The sequence below is a fragment of the Phyllostomus discolor genome, chromosome 8 (assembly GCF_004126475.2).
Source record: "Phyllostomus discolor isolate MPI-MPIP mPhyDis1 chromosome 8, mPhyDis1.pri.v3, whole genome shotgun sequence".
In the NCBI taxonomy this organism is placed as follows: domain Eukaryota; kingdom Metazoa; phylum Chordata; class Mammalia; order Chiroptera; family Phyllostomidae; genus Phyllostomus; species Phyllostomus discolor.
In genome coordinates, this window is record NC_040910.2 from 27,531,231 (window position 1) to 27,550,006 (window position 18,776).

Below are 18,776 nucleotides of genomic sequence, written 5' to 3' on the forward strand. Positions count from 1 at the left end.
TAAAAATTGAAGGACTATGCTAGATTTTAAATCTCTTTTTCTACTCATTAAACCAAACCTGTTACTAAATTAAGAAAGCCTATGTCATTGGCGCACATACTCATTTCTATAAATCTGCATTAGTTCTAATGTGGAAATTTTTTCAAACAAAATAAATTCATAATAAGCAAGCAGAACTGGAAAATTCATGCTATGTAATTTTCTTTTCCTAGAACACTAGACAAATGATTAATATGTGCTATACAAAGAATCTTGTCTCCCATTGCTGCTTTTATAAGTTAATTGTTCTTAATACTGATTCAGTGTCAACTTTTTAATCTACTTACCTTCTTAATGTTTACTCATTTTGTAGGAAGGTTTAGGTGATATGTAGGGAGAGGTGAGACTCTCACTGGCATGTTATTTTTAAATCGTGATATGGGTATGTCACCCAGAGTCTGGTCAAAATAGAGGATGTAGGGATGTATGACAAGAGTGAAGTGGATCTTGGGATTGACCGTCATACCTAAAGAACATTGGAATAAACATTTGAACAAGAAGGTGATATCAAGGTGGCCTCATTCTTGATGGGAAAGAAGGGGTAAACTTAATTCACCCTATGGTACAGCAAAGTCAAATTGCCTGAGCTGCCATATTTAGAAAGAAGATTCTGGAAGAAGACGCAATACTGATACTCATGATTCTTGACTCCAACCCCTGAAACTTTTCCCAAGATTCTTGAGAAAAAGGACTACAAACTAGTAGAGCCATGAAAATTTAAGACTTGTAAGCACTGCTGGAGGCAGAACTTGACCATCAAGAACAAATTAATCAAGCAGAGGCCTGGCCGCACAGAAACCGACAGAGAGAAAAACCAACGAGAAGAGGAACAAATGTATCAGGGAGGCTCAGGCAGTGGAAGAGATGCATGCGCTGGGCCGGGACTGGGAGGATTGGCAAAGCTGAACCATCACTGAGGAGCACCCTAGACACCCAGGGCCCTTGAAAGTGGGCTTGGCAAACAATGACTTGTGGGACAAGGCCAACCTGCTGCTACTTTTTCTCCAGCCCTTGAGCTAAGAAGAGTCTTTACATAATGAAATGGACGAATAAAAATCAAAAGAAAAATATTTCACCATACATGAACACAGTATGAGATTCAAATTTCCACAGCCATGCAGTGACATTATGAGAAACACATATATTTGATCTTTCCCCACTTTTCCTTTCCCTGTTTCCTGCCACACAGGTCCAAAAAACCCTTGAAATTTCCAAAGCGAGGTAACAGGAGGCTGGGGGCTCCTGGATACCTTCAGAATGGACCCTAGTTGCCAGGGAAACCACCCAAGTGATGAAAACTTTCCATCTCACCCAGATCTCTGGGGGGGGGGGGCGGGGGGAGGGGCTGGAGGTTGAACACATGTTGGTGCTGGGAGGGCAGCGTGTCCAGAGAGGACATGAGAGCTCTGGGTCCTTTTCCCCACACCTTGCTTTATGCATCTTTTCCATCTGGCTGTTCCCTCATTGTCTCCTTTTATAATAAACTTGTAATCTAATAAGTAAACTGTTTCCCTGAATTCTGTGGGTTATCCTATTATCAAACCCAAAGAGGGGGTCCTGGGTACCGTCAGTTTACAGCTGGTAGTCAGAACTACCAGAGACCCAGCGCTGGGACTGTCAGGGGAAATGGACGCACTCTTGTAGAACAGGCTCCTTCATCTGTGCGATCTGACCCTCACTCCGGGTAGGTAGTGTCTGCATTCAATTAAGTCAAAGGACATGCAGCTGGTGTTGGAAAATTGCTTGGTGAGGAAAACACACACCTTTGGTGTCAGAAGTTAAGGATGGACAGTAAAGGAAAAACAAGGCATTTATAACCCCACTCATTTATGAATGGCCTATGGCTGCTGCTTTCAAGAACAACAGCAGCAATGAGTAATTGTGACAGGAACCACATGGCCAGCAAAGCCTAAAATCTTTACTCTCTTGTCCTTTATAGAACTGGTTTGCTGATCTCTGTTGTAAAGGGCTCTGAAGAACGGACACGTGTCATTTGATCTTCTCAACAACTCTATGGAGAAAGGGTATATGTGTGTGTATGTTTTAAAAATTTTTTTTATTCAAGAAGAATCTGAAACATAAATTAAGTAACTTGTTCTAGTGAGGGGCAAGAACAGGAAATGAACCCCGGCTTATCTGATTACAGAGCTAATGCTCTTAGGTGGTTTTGAGATGAAGGGCTTTTTATACACCACAGTGATTATGACTAAAATTCCTCTGTGAACAAATACAATCCCGCGACATAAAGGTTAACTTTATCTGCAAAAATTGAAGACATAAGAAAATGGGAGGTCAGACTGTTGGGCATGTCAGAGGAGGGACTGAAGCCTTGATATTCTGGAAATGCCAGTGTGAGAGACCTTTTGAGGGTCCCCATGAATTTAAGGAGACTCCCCTTTGAAAAATATTGCTTTGAAATTCTCTGGTTCTAGAAACTAGAGTAGGTCTGAATTTTCACAAAATAAGTAGAAGAAATCATTATCAGAAATGAATTTTGGCTTCTGAACATGTACTTTTCAGGCATATATGTGGATACTCACTAAGTGTATGCTGAGGAAGAGTAAGGTCTTTCCCATTAAGTCCAAAATCACAACCATATCCTTTTAATGCCTTCTCACCCAATTGTTTCAAAATAGAAAAAGTGAAAAAATGTTCCTGTTCACAGTAAACCCCATTTTTCCTTATTCATTTCAGTGTCTCTTACATAATAGTCTACATAAAGATACATTCATTTTTAGAACAGAAGTTTAGAAGTAAAAGTTATATGAGTAGTGCAATCTTTTCCACTTGTAGGTTTTAGTGACTTGGCCCAGCTCTTGAGGTGTAGAGGCCAGACAGGACCCAGGCAGTTTCTCCAAAACCATTGCCTCCACTGAAATGCCCCTCCACTGGAATGCAGCCCCTCCACTGAAATGCAGAGAAGCCCTCCTCCTTTGTGGACCCCCAATAATTGCAGCTACAGCTTTGAGGAAAATTTAACACTTAGTACTTTTCATTCAAGCTCCATGCTTAGTCACTTGAGAATTACCATAATGCTTCATCTTTAGTCCATCAGAGGCTTGTGGTCCATGAACATATCACACTAACGTTAATACACACTAATAAATTATTTTCAGCTTCTAGAATATTTCCCCAGGCTCTTTTCCATGATTTTCCCATCATTTTTTGTATTATATTTTCTCAAGAAACTATCTTTAGTCCTTTTTTAATTTTCTAAACATGTTTTCTTGAGAATCCTACTCACTCTCCTGCCTTTGTCACATAAATGAAAGTTAGGCATGTTTTCAGCCTTAATTTAACTAGTTAATGCAGATTCTAATTTAACCAACTTTAGACTGCCAGTGAGTTATTTTATGCTGAAGGGAAAAGACAGAACTACTGGCTTGAAGTCATCTGGTATAAACATAAAAAAGATATAGATAGCTTATATTTTTGTCAAATTTACTCCTTTTTTTCCCTTTGTTTCCCCTGTACCTATGGTATGTTCATACACAAATATGAGAAGACACATTTTTCAAAAAGTTTTTCCATATATTTTTCCATTTTACTATTGTATTAGCTCTTTTATCTATTTTTATTATTTGTATCAGTTATTTATTTCTATTTTACTATTATCAGTTATTTTTCTATTTTATTATTCATATTTTAACCTTTTTTGGAAGGGAAAAATCTCACTTTACATAGAAATTTATAAAGTTCACTAAGATCTGCCAAACAAACCAACAATGCTTATGTTATTCCCCATCCTCTTTCTCCACTTCACTGTGAAATTAGCTTAGGTGGAAAGCCACACATGCTTCCTATAACTCTTTGCTTTATCACAAGCATGGACACAGCATTATTGAACATTTAGTAAATATTAACTAATATCAATAAAATATACTATTAAGCTATTAATGTATACAGGGCAAAACATAGGTCAAAAACCCTATAAAATACAGGTAAAATGTGGCTACTTTGGATCCTATAAAATGTCTTTGCTTTCTGAAAAAAAATTTACTGTGAATTATTAATAAATTCATTTGTAATTCAATAAATATTTACTGAGCTTCTAAAGAGAATAATTTCTCTTGAATTTTCTTCAAAGTCTAATATGGGTGTATATAAACATATATATATATATATATATATATATATATATATATATATATATATATAATTTTCTTAGATGGCTATAATAGAAAGTGGAGAATAGGTAGAGACAGAGAATTAATGATGTTTATAAGAAATATCACTTTTAGCCAGTGGCAGCAAAAGGATGGTCAAAGAAAGTTTCTTGTAATGTATGGAATTCGAGCTTATTTTTGAAAATGACTACAGTTTGGATAGAGAGATGTTAGCAAAAGGGAATGTCAGGGAGGGAGTGTGGTATAAATGAATTTGAGGAAGGGAGGAAGTTGTGGCAAGGGACAGGAAAGGATGGGTGCTAGAGATACTATAAAATTAAAGTTGTCAAGTGCCACAGACTAGATCTGAGGAACAAGATGATTCTGAGTTGTGTCTGGAAGGAGAATGGTGCCTTCAACAGAAAGAGGTAACAGAAGTAGACTTGAGAGAAGGGATGTGAATTTTGTTTTGTATACAAGGATCTTGAATTGTTAATGGGACATTTAGGTAGAGATGCATTTGAAAATTGGAGTTTTTAGGGGAGTGTTTCACAGACTACCAATATGAGTTTGTGGTCCTCCACATAAAGGAAACCATTAAAGTTGGGAGTTTATTTCAGCTTATTTCAATCTGTTCAGTGTCAAAGGGCTATGTGTAGAGAGAGAGAAGATGGCTAAATTTAATAGTCTGGGAAAAAACTCATATTTAAGAACTTGAGAAGGATATTATGACTAGTACACACAAGCAGCTATCAGATAAATATGATGAGAATGTAAACAGAAGGGGACATGTGTTCAAAAAAAAGTATATGTTGAGAGTCTGAAGAGGGTAAGTGGGTGTATTAGTCAGCTCAAGCTGCCATAACAAAATACCAGAGACTGGGTGACTTGAACAACAGACATTCATTTTCTCACAGTTCTGGAGGCTGGAAGTCTAAGATCAGGGTGCCAGCATGGTCCCGTTCTGAGAGGTCTATTTCCCTGGTTTACAGATGGCCCCTTTCTTGCTGTATCCTCACATGGCACACAGAGAGAAGGACAGAGAGAGCAAGGTCTCTGGTACATCTTATAAGGGCACTAATCCCACTGTGTGGCTCCCCCTTAATGACCTTCTCTAAACTTCATTATCTTCCAAAGAACCCACTTCTAAATACCATCACATTGGGGATTAGGGCTTCAACATACAAACTGGGGGTGGGGCACAATTTGGTCTATAGCAAGAAGACTAAGAAAATACCATTTGAATTTTAGATTAAAAATACATGACTTCTTTGAGACAAATTTCAATAATAATAGTAGAGTAAAAGGGAAAGAAAACGAGGATTGAGGATTGACGGAGGGAATACTATAGTGTAAATGAGGAAAGATTACTTTAAGAGGAATAGCAAATTTGAAAAAAAGAGTCTTGGAGATTACAAATCTCTTGAGTTGTGTATATTGGTAGCTTTCTCTAAACAGGAATACTTACTACACAGTGCATGAAGTTAGCTCAAAAAAAGTCAAGGTACAGAGACGTCCACCTCTGATTATGTTGAATAAAATCACAATAGACTCCCACTGCAACCCTAATAATGAGAACTAGCTTGATAAGCTATGTAATCATTGCTTTAAAAATTTTTATCTGAATGCACATATTAAAAAAAAAACCCTACAGTTAAAGTCATACTTTAAAGTAAAAGACTAAACATTTTCTATGATTAGGAACAAGGCAAGAATTCCTTCCCTCACATCTAATTAACATTGTAAGGAGGTTAGGTCACAGTCACTGAAATAAGTTAAGGGGAATAAAAGGAAAAAGATTGGAAAGATTGAAAAGGAAAAGATTGTAAAATTGTCTGTTTATGTATATATAATTATTTACATAAGAATTTCTAAAGAATCTGTACAATATCTAGACCTAACAACTAATTTTAGCAAGGTTGCAGGATACAAAGCTCATATTAAGTCCATTGTAATTTCTGTACTGTTAATAAACAATTAAGAAATTACATTTTTAAAATCCATGTATAATGTCAACAAATATAAAATACTTAGAAATAAATCTAACCAAAGGCTTGCAAAATTTGTAGTTTACCAACCACAAAAATTGGTAAAATAAATTAAGAAAATCCAAATAAATAGAGAGATATAGCATGCTCAACATTGTCAAGGTATCAATTTTCCCTACATGATCTAAACATGCAATGCCACCCCAATCAAAATCTCAGCCAGCTTTTCAGTAGGCATTAGCAAAATGATGCTAAGATTTAATGGAAAACATAGAAGAGCTAAATCAATACTAAGGAAGAAAAACAACAGTGAAAGACTCATTTAAAACTTGTAAAACTACATTAATCAAAACATTTAGTATTGGTTTGAGAAGAGTAACAGATATCAGTGCAAAAGAGTCCAAAAATAGTACAACATTTATTTGTTCAACTTTTCAACAAATGTATCAAGGCAATTTAATGAGAAAATAAAGATGTTTCAATAAATGATGTTGAAACACTCGAATATCCATACAGAAAAAAATGAACTCTGACCCACACTTCAGTGATACACAAAAACTAATCCCAAGTGGATCATCGACCTAAATACAGAAGTTAAAACTATAAAACATGGAGAAGAAAATATGAGAAAGTCTTTGTCACCTTATATGAGGCAAAAATGTGTAAAGTGGGAAAAACAAAGCATGAAACACAAAAGATGATGAACTGAACTTCATCAAAAGTTAAAAATCTTTTGCTTTTCAATAGCTACCACTGAGTAAATAAAAAGACAAATCACACAGTGAGAGGAAACGTTTGCCACACATATCAACAAAGGAATTTAATCCAGAATATATAAAGCCTTGGAGCTGAATCAGAAAACATGAATGAGGGTGGGGGTGGTGCTGGTGGGAAAGGGGACACAGAGCAGAGGGGAAATAAGTGGAGAAAAATAGGACAACTGCAATAGCATAATCAATAAAATATACTTTTAAAAAAACAAAACAAAAAGAGAAAACACAATTAGATTTAAAAATAGGCAAAAACTGACACTTCACTGAAGAAAGTATATAAATAGCCAATAAATAAATCTTTAGATGTTCAATATTATTAGTCATGAGGCAAAAACCATGTCTAAAATTTGAAAGTTTGACAATGCCAAAAGTTAGTGATGATGTGGAATAGCTGGAATTCTCAGACTCTGCTGGAGGGCCTGGAAAACGGTTTGGTGGTTTCTTAAAATATTAAACATATCTTATCACTTAGCTATTTCATTTCTAGGTATTTACCCAAGAAAAAGATAACCAATGCATTTCAACAAAGACATATATAAATGTATAAGCTTTACTTGCAATAGCTAAAAACCAAGAAACTATTGAAATATCTTTCATCATACAATTGAATAAAAATGATGTTGTATAGCCATATATGTAAAGAACTATTATTTGGCAGATATATGTAACAAAGTAAATAATTATGCTGCGTGAATGAGCCCACACAAACAAGGGTGAATATGGTCATTTACTTTTACATAAAATCTGGTTTCTGCAAACACAGTGGCAAGTCCAGAAAGTGGACAGACGATTGTCTGGGGACAGAGAAGGAGGAGGGAACTGACTGGAGAAGGGCACAGGAAAATGTTTAGGTGGGGGGTGGGAATGTTATTCATCTTGATCATGGTGCTGGTTTCACAGAGGTATTCCTCTGTCATGCCTTATCCAATTGTATATTTTATACATGTGGGGTTTATTGTACATAAGTTATACATTAACCATGTAATTAAAAAACTTAATTGAGGACTCAAAGAAGCCTAAAACATCCAGATTCCCAAATGAATAACTAACAGGGAAAGGGAGGTGGGGGAAGTAAAAGAGGGTATAAGGGCAAAAATGGTGATGGAAGGAGACTTGACCTGGGTGGTGAACACAATACAACATACAGATGATCTATTATAGAACTGTGCACCTGAAACCTATATAACTTTATTAACCAATATCGCCCCAATAAATTCAATAAAAAGGTAAAAAAAAAAAGGAGAAGAAGCAATTGAAAATGCTAAAAAATGAAAACTATAATAGAAAAAAGTATATAATAAGCCTAACATCTTAAACAAAAAAGAGCAAGGTGGCAAATTCCAGTGGAGACAATATGGCTACAACACAGGATTTAAGTAAAAGAATGATCGAGACCTCGGGCCCCAGAGTCAGACGGTAAAGCACGGCTGTCAGACCACCTGCTTGAAGTTATGAACACTGCTCAATTCCTGCGCCACTTCAAACGGCCTTTAACACAGGGCATGAAGCAGACGTTCTTGATACTGAACACTGACCAGCGATCATTTATCAAGGACAGCTGATGGAAAGAATCATAGCCGGACACGATTTTACAACCTGTAACACCGACTGTGACTTCACACAGCTACGAGTTTCCGCCAGGCACAGAAACAGATCCAACAGTAAGGTAAAGATAACGAAACCAACTGTACTCAGGTTTGATTCAAATAGAAAATGATGGCCACACAAATGAATACACATGATGTACAGGTGAGGAAAAATGTCCTAACCACTCCTCACCCCCTTAGGGCATTTCTTCATGAGCAATGAAGAGGGTGCAAAAGTGTGGAGAAACTGCTCTTTTCAGGACCTTCTCTACTTTCTTTTGACCTCCCTCTTCCTGTTGGCCTGCATATTGTCGCCCGGTAACTCCTACTTGTATCCACCTTTCTTGTCTGTGCCCCACATGCCGGGTCTTTTAGTTTCCCTTTTCTCTTAACTTCAAAAATCTCTGTCCAAGAAACCATGCTCTTAATTGAAGGCGAAAGGTAACATTACAAAAATGACATTTGCTATTGTGCAAACAAGTGGTGGTGCTCTTCTCGGTAAAATGATTATCCCAGGGCTTCCAAGAGATTCAACTCACTAGAGATACAATCCAAAGGAATTTTAGGCCATGGGACAAGTGGGAGAGAAACTTCTGTTAGGGGCAGCTTTGCCATATTGTTCATTTATGACCTTTCTGCACTTGGCCAAGCCAGCAGGTGAGCTGTAGGTGGTAAACCAGACTAAAACTCCAATAGCTTCAAAGGGGTGGGGGAGAAAGGGAAAAGGCAGTAGTTTCAGTTGGGATAATTTGCTATTCCACCAAGGTACAAACTTGATCAAGAAATATGAGAGCTTTCCTACTTACCACTGCTGAATACTTTTTTTAGTGTAAGGCGACACAAGAGCTTAAGAATATTATTCTGGTTAGTCACCACAGAAAAGAACCAGAAATAAATGTTGTGGCATAATAAATTGTCTTTTGGGGTAAAAGTGGACAAAGAGAAGTGTAAATCACAATCAGTGACTGCAAATATCATAAAACATTAAAATACTAGAACAATACTAGCCCTGGGAAGTTTTCACTGGGAAGACTGTCTTTTGCTAATTGCATTTACCAATGTGTAATGCTAATCCAGTCTAAGACTATCTTGTTTTAAATCTTGACATACCAAGTATTGATAACGTTATTGTGTTATCCAAATCTCTTCTGTGTTATCTTTGTAAACCCTTCTAAACATTTTAAAACGTTGCTACATTGATTAAACTTCACACTGAAAAATATACAACTCAATGGAACATTGAAATTTCTTTGTTTATTAAAGGAATATGTTTCATTAACTCAATATATGTCACATATTTAACTACTTATAACAGGGCATATCTGAACGCAAAATGATTGGAAACTGAGAACAAAAAGCAGCTAACAATTTTGGAGCATACATATAAAATCAGACTAGTAAAATAACAAGTCTTCTCTAATAAAAACACAGTATTTAAGTTATAGGATTTTTCAACCTCAAGAAAAGAAACACTTAATACAAGGTAAGGAGCCAAATAATTTCCTAGTTAAATCTAAAAATGCATATCAAACTTTGGATAGTTTGAATTGATTTATGAAGGCCTAATTAAAAGTAATGCATATGGCATATCCTTTCTCCAATCTCTAAAACCAAAATGGTTCCACATGACCTAATAAAGCAAGTCAGCCTGACACTGTGCTCTTGTTGTAATCTAACCCCTCTTTACCTTCAATCTTTTTATAAATATTCTCCAACATAACCTCACTGCTCCAGGCAGGCCCGTGTCATCTCACACATTTTTACTGAGTGTTTATGATCCATGAGCACTTCTATGAGGTGTCTGTGAACAGAGCGAGAACCAAACAGAAATGGTACCTCCTCGCACAGAGTTCAAGCTAATGGAGAAGTAGGCGATTCAGCCACAACTGTAGAAGGGCATACTAATGTGATAGGGAGTCAAAGGGAAATATGACAAGGTACCCAGTTCAGACTTGGAAGATGCGGAAAAGTTTCTGAGAAGTAGAGCCTCATTTCAGATTTAAGGGATGGGTAGGTACGGGCAGCTCCGAAGATCGAGCAAGGGGAAAAGAAATCAAGAAAACGGGAGAGGGGCAGTTGTATTTTCTACAAAGGAATAATCAAAGCTGTGGCTTACCAGACTTGGCATTGCCCTTGTCCTTCCATACCTTGGTTATATATGCACACACATACACACCCGCACTCACCTGCTTTCTGTGATGCTCCTTCGTTTCCTCTGTCTGGAATGCTCTGCCACTCTTCTCTCCATTTAAATCCTCTAGGTCCTGTGAAGTTCAACACCCTGGTCCTGTTTTCAAATCTCAACTAAGCACTCCATCTTTTCTAGAAGGCTTCCTTCAGTATCTCCATCTTGCAGAGCTATCTCCCTTCTTTCAGGTTTTTTAGAAATTATTTAAACTGCACCATAAGTCTTAAGCTGATTGCTAAGTGCTGACATGTATAATTCTGAGACTATTTCTGGGCTTTGTTATCTCCACATGCAGACTTTAAATCCCCTCAAGTCAGGGACTGTGTCATAAACTTTGCTTGTATCTGTGTCAGTGACAAGCATAATCCATGGTAAACTTTATTGCAAGAAGTACAAAAAGGTGACTGAACCTCTGAGAAGAGTGTCAAAACACAAAACAAGCTAAGCTTTCAAAAATTACAAGTTGAAAAGAATGTTCCTTTAATTCTTGTTATATTGCTAAAGTGGTGATAATGACATTTTTGTTAGATATACAGAAAGTTTGCCAATGAGGGATGAAGAATTTCAAATAGTACAGGCAGAAATACTGTATTCTTCTGTTTCATCTCCCTTCTTCAAGAAAATAATATTCACTGGCAAACGGAAGACAAACACAAAAGTAACACATTTAAAGGTCCAAGGTAGACTATGACATTAAATCGTCTAAATGAGTTTGAAATGACTAATTTGGAGAAATTGCACTGCAAAGTACTGAAAGCTTTTGTGGACAAGGTAAGTGAAGAGTTAAAATCATCTTTACAGATATTGTAATGAATAGAAAGGTTGATAAAGAACAAAAAATCCAGCCACTGTCTCAGTTTTCAAAATAGAGAAGGTGGATTCTGACAACTCTAGCCTAAGAGCTTTGACATTATTCCAGGCATGATTCCCAGGAGGTTCTTAAAACCTCGGAATGTCAGCACTCAAAATGTGAAGTGTCGTTACCTACAAGCTGGTGTCATTTCCTCTTGGCTTTAATAGTGTTAGCGAATACCAATTCCGCAGAAAGTGGAAACGCATTTCAGCAAGGCATTTGACCAAGGCTGTCACAGTATACTTCTGGGCTACACAAAGGAATGTAAACTCAGAGGAAAGAGAGTTACTTGACTATGTAACTGGTTGAATAGCCTTGTAAAGGGGACTAATTCATGGACTCATGAAAAGCAAGAAGGTGCCACAAAAGTCCTTTCAGTTCAGTATTCTACACATTTACTCAGATGAAGATGCTGTGTCCTGATCCAATTTGCTAATGCCTCTCTACATTGGGAAGAATTGCTAAGCTGTATCATAGAATCAGAATCCAAAAATAGCTTGACCTTCTGAAACAATAGGCTAACCAAAGGCAAAGATTAAATTTAATTGCAGTAAGTATTTTTAAAAGTCCCAGATATCAGATGTCAAATGTACAATTGGGGAGAAGTGTATTTGCCCAAGATGAAGCAAATAAACACGTATAATTAAATAGTATAGTATGGGTGCAAAAAATAAATGGGGAGAGAGCAGATTAAATTTTAGGATGAGTAACTGTAGAGGAGAAAACCCAATACATCTAATGATATTTGTTCATTCCTCTAGGTTCAGCTTGGGGACCACATTTAAGAAAACCAGGAGTGCATCCAAAGGAGAAAGGCCCTGCTGATACTAAGACTCCCAAACCACGTCAGCTGAGGATGGGTTGAAGAAATGGAATATTATCGTAGGGACTACAAGAGTTGTCATAAATGAGAACATTTTGTGTAGTTGTTCTAAGAGTTAAAAATTGGGATATGAATATTTTAGAGACAAATAGTATAGTCCAACATAAGAGTTCTTATGCTAAGAACAGATCAAATAAAGAAATACCTATAACATTCAAGATAAATCTTGATAAATAATTTGCCTAAATTAATCTTCATATTCTCTATGAACTTAGAAATAAGCTTATCTGCCAAAGGAAGAAAAGAATAAGGGTAGTCTGAGTGAACTGGAAAACCTGGAAATAATGGAACATGCACTATGGAGATTTTGATACGAAGTTATCTAAGGAAGAATAAAATAAATTCCTAGCACTGTCAACCATCCCTTAAAGTGAGTTAGGTAGGAGTGAATCATGTTCTAGTGGCAAGAGATTGAGAGTTAGAGCACAGTTGGCACTGCTAAGATGGTTGTGATAAGTACAAAGAGAGAAACATGGGAAAAGTAAGGGTGGCCAAAGAAAAATAGTGGAAGATGGTGGTATCAGGTAAGGGCGAATGAGAAGAATTATTGGAAGGATAGGAGGTTGTGATCAGAAAGAGGATATGAGATTCTCAGCTTTTTCAGCTGGGGGAATTCCCGTGATGTGAAGGCCCAGGTGGTGAATACTAGTGGATTCCCTAAGGGAAGGGCAGCAGGTTAAGGTCCTGTGAGAGCTGAACATGTGGAGGGTGAATGAAGTACTGAACAATGCCAGCTGACTGAAGTGCAGAAAGAAAAAAAATCCACTATTTTAGATTCTTAAGGAAACTGTGACGTTTACGAGGTCGGCAAGCATTGGTAATGGGGAGAGAATAGCTAATGTGAGTAGAGGATGAAAACTTAGAAAAACAAAAGGTAATTGGGCACTGATCAACGAAATAACAGTTTACAAGCAGTTCTGAATAAGCTGCAAGCCATATGAGAGAAAACCACAACATGCCAGGGAGGGCCACTGCAAAAACAAATACCATTCTTTAAATTGTATCCTTGAACAGTACAACCTAGAGCATCAAGGCATAAAAAACTTCACTCAACAATTGCAAAGATCACACAATTAAACTTATTAGACACTTACTCTGCGTCAGGCACTGAGTCCAGTGCTGAATATCCTGAGGGAGACTAGAATTTGGTATAAGATACAGACATCTGAACAGGTATTTTTAATGTAATTTAGCAGAGCGAATGGCAATATGTAGGTTAGGTCAGACCTGGAAATTGTTTTGGGATTAAGAAGTTTTCCTTGGTCTGCCCAACTTCCTTTTCCCAGGGTGTCCATTCCCCGTGCCATTGTCTCCTGTTGGCTTCTTGCTAATTCCCACTATGGTGAGAAGGAGGAGGTGGTATGTGAGTTAATCAATTTCAGTTGCCTTTAATTTTCTGAAAGGGAGGGTTCATTTTAATAAAAGATCATTAATGACCAGAAAACATTCTAGGCAGGTGCAGTTCATAACTATGAGCAGCGAGAATTGCATTTTTATGTTAAGGATGCAGGAAGACCCTCAAGTTTTATAAGCTGGTCTAAAGCTCTTCGCTCTTTGCAAATAATTTTATCCATACTCTCTATAAGCCTGAGGACTATAGGAAGATAAAGCCTGTTGGCCTCAAGCCAGAAAGAGAAAAAATTATGAAATAGGTCAGATACTTTCAAACAATTGGAGAGAAATAAGAGCAATTGTGATTTAGGATAGCAAGGAAATTACTCCAACCCCAATTAAGCCATGTACTTTATGGGCAACTAAATTTGCTTGTTTAAGACCTAAAAAATTCCAAAACATCTTATTCTACCAGGGCAAGATAAATATATCCAAAACAAAACTATTGCACAGGTACCTAATCAACGCTTACTGAATAAATCTAGATGGTCTAGAGACTAAGAAGAATTGAAATTTTTGGTATTTAGAACAAAAAATAACAGTTTATACAAATATGAAGAGAAGTAATAGATAATAATGTTTAAGAAAAGCTTCTTGGGCAAATATTTATAATTTAAATAATGTAAAAATTATCGTCATAAATGTTATAAATCTTAGCAAATAAAAGAAAAGCTAAGAACTTTCTGGAAAATGACAGAGAAAATATTCAGAATAAATAATTTCCTCCACAATTTTGTCCCATCAATAACATAGTTTTGGTATGTTCAAATATTACTTTAAATTTCCACTTCTCTTTACCTGCAGATATTCATTCTTAAGGCTAACTTGATTTTTATTTATTTCTGAAAATGGTGAATTAGAAACTTCATGGGAACACATGTTATTTTAAACTAACCTGTAAAAAAAAAAATCAGTATTCTTCTCCTTATACTCACATTAATTGTTGATAAATGCAACCTACAAATGTAAACATAGAATTTAATTTCTTTTTTATGATTTCAGACAAAATTTTAGGTTATACAATATCTTTATTCATTAAAAAATAATGTTAACTCAGCAAATGACAGCTAGTGGGAGGGGGTTAGGGGTGGAGGGACTGAGCAAAAAGGAAAAGGGACCCATGGACATGGACGACAGTGCGGTGACTGCTGGGGAGAGGTGGGTATAAGGGGCTAAATGATCTGGAAAAATACAATAGAGATTAAATTTAAAAACCATAATAAAAGAATTTTTGTTTGAAAAATGTCTATGACAAAACTGTTGACATTTAGTCATAAAATTTTACTGATGTATTCATAACAAATAATTTAATTTTAGTTATCACTTCTTTAGTTTTAATACAATATAATATCCACTAAACTAGTTTTTAAAATAATACCTTAAAGCAAGATCATTTAATAAATCACAGGTATAAGAGATATTAATGCTAAGCATTGTGGTTTTCCACATTTCTTTTTTCTTTGGTGTTCCCAGGTATACGTAAAATATCTTTACATTTCCCTCCTCATTCTGTAAATGGCAGCTGTATTAGACCCATTATTTTCCACCAGAACATCTAGAAACAGGACCTTTAAGGGGCCATCTATATCCACACACTATGAAATACCACACCAAGGATAAGAACTTCATATTTTTGTTGGATTTTGAAGAGAGAATATATTTTCTTTGTCATAAACCAGGAAGAGGTCTTACAGTACAAGAAGAAAGAGTACAAGTTTCTACTAAATAAATTTCACCTGCCTACATTTCCTATCCAATACATTTAAAATCATACAAGTGAGTCTATTTTATACGAAATGTTTCATTATTGTAACACTATTAATTATTCTAGAATTTTTCCGACTATTTTATCAGAAGGCTTTATATAGAAAGTCTATTGTTTTGATAAGAAAAAGTGTAGTTTATGCATGTATATTTTAACTTGGTGGTTATTTTTCTACTGAGTCACAGATCTCTTCAGCTACCTGAGAACTCCAGACTGTTTCCCTAAAAGTGCAGCAACTCACTTGTTTGAATACAATTTCGGGCACTTCATGACCCTTGAAGTCGATCCACAGAACCAGGTGTTCGGTAACTGAGCAGAGAGCATAGCCTACACAGACAACCTCCACTGAAAAAGTGATAAAGTTCATGTGACTTTTTCACAAATTAAAGTTTGCTTTGGAATTTTAGACATTCAGATCACGTTTACATTGTTAATGGTGTAAAAACCATTACACCACTAAACCATTACCTGAAATACCACAGTTGCAGAAAAATAATTATATTAGGAAAAGCAACATATCAATTCTACATTATGAATCAAGACATGAAAATCTGTATCTATCATTGTGTTTCAACATCTTATATATGGAACCAGAGGGTTAACGATTTTCCTACTAAGCCCAGTTCTAGAAATAAACAGACATTTAATGAAATCAGCATCAGAAACCCAACCCTGAAAAATCACTACTATTGTGTTATAAATGAAGCTCTAATTTAATATATATCTCCCGCCCCTACACACACACACACACACACACACACACACACACACACACACACACACTCGGAGGGATTTCCATTATGTTGGAAACCCAGGTGCCTTCTGCCAGTTACCATTAAGTGAGATGTACAACCTTCTGGTTTACTTCATAAGATGTAAACGGCATATTGGGTGCAAAATGAAAGAACAGGCGTGTGAAAAACAAACAAGAAAGAGAAAGACGCACAAAATCTATAGCCAGAAATCACATGACTACGTTGCATCGCAGCCCCTCTCATGACGGTCACAGTGAGGCAGCTCAGCCCATTGAGTACCGGCTCCGGGCACAGGTCCCGCACTCAGAGACTGGGTGACCCCTGCTCATCGTTTCCCCAGGTGAGACGGAAATTAGACTGCCAAACTGTAATTAGCACTCGGGGCTCCGGCGCGCGCGTGCACGCACGCAGACACACACACACACACACACACACACACACACTTACTCTTTGGTCAAGCCCCTGAGCCCCACTGGAAGTTTCCCGGCTGGTTTCTCTAAGGAATCCTGCGATCCTAGCTGTTTGCTCTCGAGGAGGGCGAATCGCTCACCCACGCCGTAGCAAGCGGGTGGAAGCTGCGGTAAAGCCCAGGCTCGAAGGTCCCAGCGCCCTGTGTTGCTCCAGCTGTCTCCCGTGCACCGGAGGCCGCGGCGCCGCGCGGGGCTGGCTGGCTGCTGCTGCCCGGCGCCCGGGCCGTGGGAGAGCAGCGGCCCCGGCGCGCCCAGCGCGTTCTCACGGCCCGGCTCCGAGAGCGCTGCCGCTAGCGCGGTCGGCCCGGAGCCCACCCCCGTCCCTACTCCTCTCTCGGGCGTCGTAGGTCCCCCGGGCCCTCAGCCCGGTCCCCCGGCGGCGTCTCCTTTGCCCCCTCGCTCCTCCCCCGCGTGGGAACCGCGCCCAGGCCACACCGCGCTGGGCAGCGGGGAGCGCCAGGAAGGCTTCCCGGGGGGGGGGGGGGGGGGGGGGGCTGTGGAGGACCGGCCCAGGCCGGGGCTCGGAGAAATAGCCGCCGCTGTGGGGAGCCCCGACACTCGTGGGTATGCTGCGACAACTTACTCGGTGACCTCCCAGATCTCTGGACAGCGTTTAGGATCTACAGCAGCTCCAGGGCGCGCCTTGCACTGTGAATGCAGAAGGGAGTGGAGGTCAGGGGAGGAGGAGGTGGGAGGGAGCCGGGACCCTGCGGTGGCACCTGAGGGTCTCTGGGCAAATGCACCCACCGCACACGCAGCGCTCCTACTTGGGCTCACTCCTGTCTACCTGCTCAACAGGCTGGGCGGGACGAGACGTGACTCTCAAATCCGATTCCCGCGCTACTCCGAAGCATTCAGTCCGTTCCGGTAGCGGTTTCTCCCTGTGTCTACGAGTCTCTCTTTCTCCGATGACCCCAAAAGATCCCTGGCAGTTTCCTTCCCTACAACATTCGACTTCTTTTCAAAACCCGTTCCCTTCCCTGCACCAAAAAACTGAAAAAGAAAGTAGTGGCTACAACGCACCATGGTCACTCAGGGTCCTTTGGCAGCCAGCAGCGGCCCCCTTCCGGCAGGTGTGGGTCGCTTGCGGCGGTTCTCTGGCGGTTGTCCGCCTTTGGCCTTGGGTCTCGCTAGGCGAACGTGTAGAAGCGCACAGAAATCTGCGTGTGCAAAACCGGCTCTGGGCTGAGTCCCACCCACTACGCCGAGGCTGGGGCAGGGGAACTGAGTCTTGGCCCCTCCAGCTACCCAATCACCATCCCAGCAGTTGCTCGGTGGAAACAGAGAAGAGGGGATGGGGACGGGGACAAAAGAAGAGGAAGGAAAAAAGGAGGGAACTCAGGAAAAACTTGGCTTCTTAAAACAAACAAAAAACAAAACAAAATATCTCCACTCTTCTCTGATTTGGAAAAACTGTAGTTTACCATAGTTAAAACTTCCAACATTTCTGCTGGGAAGTTGGTGTCTGCATGGATGGTTCTCTTGTTCTGGTTTTCAGGGTGAAAGCCCATCTACCCTCTCGCAAATGCAGTTCTATGGCTGCGGACATTTACAACCTTCCAATAAGATCCTGATTCTGCTTGATTCAGTACATTTGGTTCTGTTTGCTGGGGGCAGGGGGTGGTGTCCGTGTATGTATTCCAGCGCAGAAAATTAGGTTCTGATATTGTTTTCCAGTCACCTTTCTGACTTCCAGAGTAAAAATTTCATTATGCTGTTTCAGTGTGAATTCACAATTATTCGTGATTATTGTATGGTCCTTCTTGAAACCCAGGAACTCTGGGACAAATTGCCCCTCGTTATCTCCAATTCTTGTATTTCTCCCCAAACCTACCACATAATCTGGTACCATTTTTGACTCATCACATTTACAAATTCTCTCCCATTTTTGTTGGTTGTGCTCTTCTCCCGGCAAACATCAGAATAAGCCCCCTCCCAAAGACATTTAAATAAGAAACAAGGCATTTAAATAAACTTT

The 18,776-nt window shown here is 38.8% G+C and overlaps 1 protein-coding gene across 8 annotated transcripts in view; it reads right to left on the bottom strand.

Moving 5' to 3' along the window:
• GUCY1A1 (guanylate cyclase 1 soluble subunit alpha 1) overlaps positions 1–18,326 on the bottom strand; it is a 53,766-nt gene extending 35,440 nt beyond the window's left edge. The window contains exons 1-3 of one of the 8 annotated variants that reach the window (XM_036031977.1): positions 17,822–18,099; positions 17,382–17,446; positions 13,644–13,753 (exon numbers count right to left, since the gene is read on the bottom strand). The gene's annotated coding sequence lies outside the window, so the exon portion shown is untranslated. Of the gene's footprint in view, positions 1–13,643; positions 13,754–16,775; positions 17,108–17,381; positions 17,447–17,585; positions 17,790–17,821; positions 18,100–18,222 lie in introns of those variants that run through there. The other 7 variants (XM_036031978.1, XM_036031976.1, XM_028521199.2 and 4 more) reach the window with 7 other exon arrangements.
• Between the last annotated feature and the right edge of the window lie 450 nt (positions 18,327–18,776).